The sequence below is a fragment of the Oratosquilla oratoria genome, chromosome 21 (assembly GCF_046742065.1).
Source record: "Oratosquilla oratoria isolate Oo_2021 chromosome 21, ASM4674206v1, whole genome shotgun sequence".
Taxonomy (NCBI): domain Eukaryota; kingdom Metazoa; phylum Arthropoda; class Malacostraca; order Stomatopoda; family Squillidae; genus Oratosquilla; species Oratosquilla oratoria.
Genome location: NC_134797.1, coordinates 20268015 through 20271014, shown reverse-complemented (window position 1 = coordinate 20271014; position 3000 = coordinate 20268015).

Here is a 3000-nt window from a genome sequence, read left to right as displayed (position 1 = left end):
CTGATGGAAAACTACTTTTCCGCTTACGCTTCTTGTGCATAGCTCAGTATCAGGCTACATACTACCTCACCTGGCGCGGATACAAGGGGGGAGGGGCAAGGCCACCCCCCCAACGCTCCGAGTATGGTACACGTTCATAATCAGTCAGTACTTGTATGTGATGGGTTATGTCGTTTTTGTGTGTTTGAATTATATATGATTTTACATACAATTACGAGCAATATAAACTTAGGTTTCTGGGGTTGAAATATCGGCGTGTTTCAAGTATTGGTTATCTGTTTCGCTCCCCCCCCCCAAATAACACTCCTGGATCCGCGCCTGCACCTCACTCACCCCTCACCCCTTTAACCTATTGCCACACCTGATACATATTTTTGGATGCATTCCAGGATCTATTAAATACACCAAGTAGTATATCAGGTATGGTAAAAGGTTAATGGAATAGGGGTGAAGGGTGAGTGTGCATGGTACTCATACACATGGCATATAGGCAGGAAAATAGTTCTCCATCAAAGGTTATGATGTGGGTAAACATCTAATTGATACAGTCAAATGTGAAAATAGACATCATGCAATAGGCTACTGATGAAGCTCACAAACTGAAACACACCTGATTATATATTCTTTATTAAGAGAAATATGAAAACATAAATTTCCTTTTACAATACACATACATATACCAAAGGCTTTTTCCCCAAAAGAAAAAAGCATAGAAACCACTCCCACCCACTCCATTTCCTATATATTCCACTCCCCTCCACCCTCCCTTATCTTGGCACCTCCTGGATGACGGGTCATTCCTGAATATTGTCCACTGCCCTGGGTCAGAAGCAGTGTCGCAAGACACAGCACATCCACAGCAAGGCCACTTCATAAATTCGGCGAACCCCCCCTCTCCGTCCCCTCATGCAAAAAAAAAAAAGGAGATGACGGGGAGAAATCCCTTTGGGCAGCGTATTTTTTTTTTTTTTTCATACATACTTCCTCACCCCCCATCCCCCACCCACTCCCCCTCATGCATCACAACATCATCTATACACAACCCCTCTCCATTCACCCCTATCCTCTGTCCTCTCCTGCCCTTCCTCCACAGACATTCCTCTCTTTTGTAATGCCCCTTTCACCCCATCCATCCATCTCATCCTAGGACACCCTCTCATATTCACTCCCTCCACCTCTGCCTTCCACACTTCTTTTACTAAACTTTCTTTGCTCATTCTTTCCATGTGTCCAAACCATCCTAATACCCTTTCATCAACCCTATCTCCCAGTTACCTTTCCACCCCTGTTCTCCTTCTCACCTCCTCATTTCTCACTCTATCTAGCCTAGTAACCCCTATCATACTTCAGGCATTTCATCTCAAACACATTCAAACTCCTTCTCTCTTATGTTCCATGTTTCTGCCCCGTACAATGCTGTTAGCACAATCACTCCTTCATATAACCTCCTCTTAGCATCCACTCCCAAATGTCTATTTCCCATTACACTTTTCAATCCACCAAGGCATTTACTCGCTTCTCTCAATCTACATTCTACCTCCACCTCCATTCTTCCCTTTCCTGCCACATTTGCACCCAAGTTTCTAAAACTATCCACTTCCTCCAGTCTTTCACCCTTAATGTTCACTTCCAGCCTGCTGTCACTCTCTCCCCTTGTACATCTCATCACCTTACTTTCACCCACATTTATCTTCAGCTTCCCTCTTTCACACACCTTCTCAAACTCTGTCACTAACTTCCTCAATTCCTCCTCTGATCCTGCTACAAGCAGTGTCATCAGCAAACAACAACTGGCTCACCTCTCACTTTTCTCCATTTTCCTTAACCATCTCCAACCCCTGACCCACTACCCTTGCATTCACCTCTCGCACCACCCCATCCATGTAAAGATTGAACAGCCAGGGCAACATAACACATCCCTGTCAAAGTCCCACCTTTACCTCAAACCATTCACTCTCTCCATTTCTAATCCTAACACAAGCTCTTCTACTCTCATAAAAACTTTTGACTGCTCTTAACAGCTTTCCTCCTACCCCATATATCTGCAGTACCTCCCACAGTGCCTTCCTGTCTACCCTGTCATAAGCCTTTTCCAGATCCATAGAAGCCCAAAAATCATCCTTACCTTTTCCTATAGCTTTCTCACATATCTGTCTTACCACAAAGACCTGATCTACACAACCCCTACCTGTCCTGAACCCACACTGTTCCTCACCAATTACTCCCTCTGTTCCTCTCCTAATCCTCTCAATCAAGACCCTCCCATAAGCCTTTCCAACTACACTCAACAAGCTGATCCCTCTCAAACTACTATACTCACACTTGTCCCCCTTTCCCTTGTAAAGCGGAACTATACAGGCACTCTACCCTCTCTTAAACAAACATTAAACAACCTCACCAGCCAGACCACCATCACTGCACCTCCTTTCTTCAGACATTCTGCATGGCATCCATCCAACCCAGGTGCCTTACCTGCTCTCATCATCTTAACAGCTGCTTTTACTGCATCCTTCCCTATTTCTCCTCCATTTTCCTCACTCATCACTCTCATTTTCTTAACGCTTCCCACTGCAACTACCTCTCCCTCCCTATCCTCCTTCACATTTAGCAACTCTCTAAAATACTCTGCCCACCTTCCTCTCACTGCCTTCTCTTCCATTATCATCTCTCCATCTGCACCTTTTACCTTTTCTTCTCTACTTGATTCGCCTCCTTTTTCTCTTTTAATTTCCTTCCAAAACATCTTTTTATTGCTTTCAAAATTTTCTGTCATACTCTTACCCCATTTCACATCTGCTCTCCTCTTTGCTTCGTTTATCTTATGCTTAGCTTCCCTTCTCTTTATTTTGTACCTCTCATACAATTTCCTCGTCCTAATTTGCTGGAAGGTGGGCAGAGTATTTTAGGGAGTTAGTAAATGTGAAGGAGGATAGGGAGGGAAAGGTATTTGCAGTGGGAAGCGCTAAGAAAATGAGTGATGAGAGAGGAAAATGGAGGAGA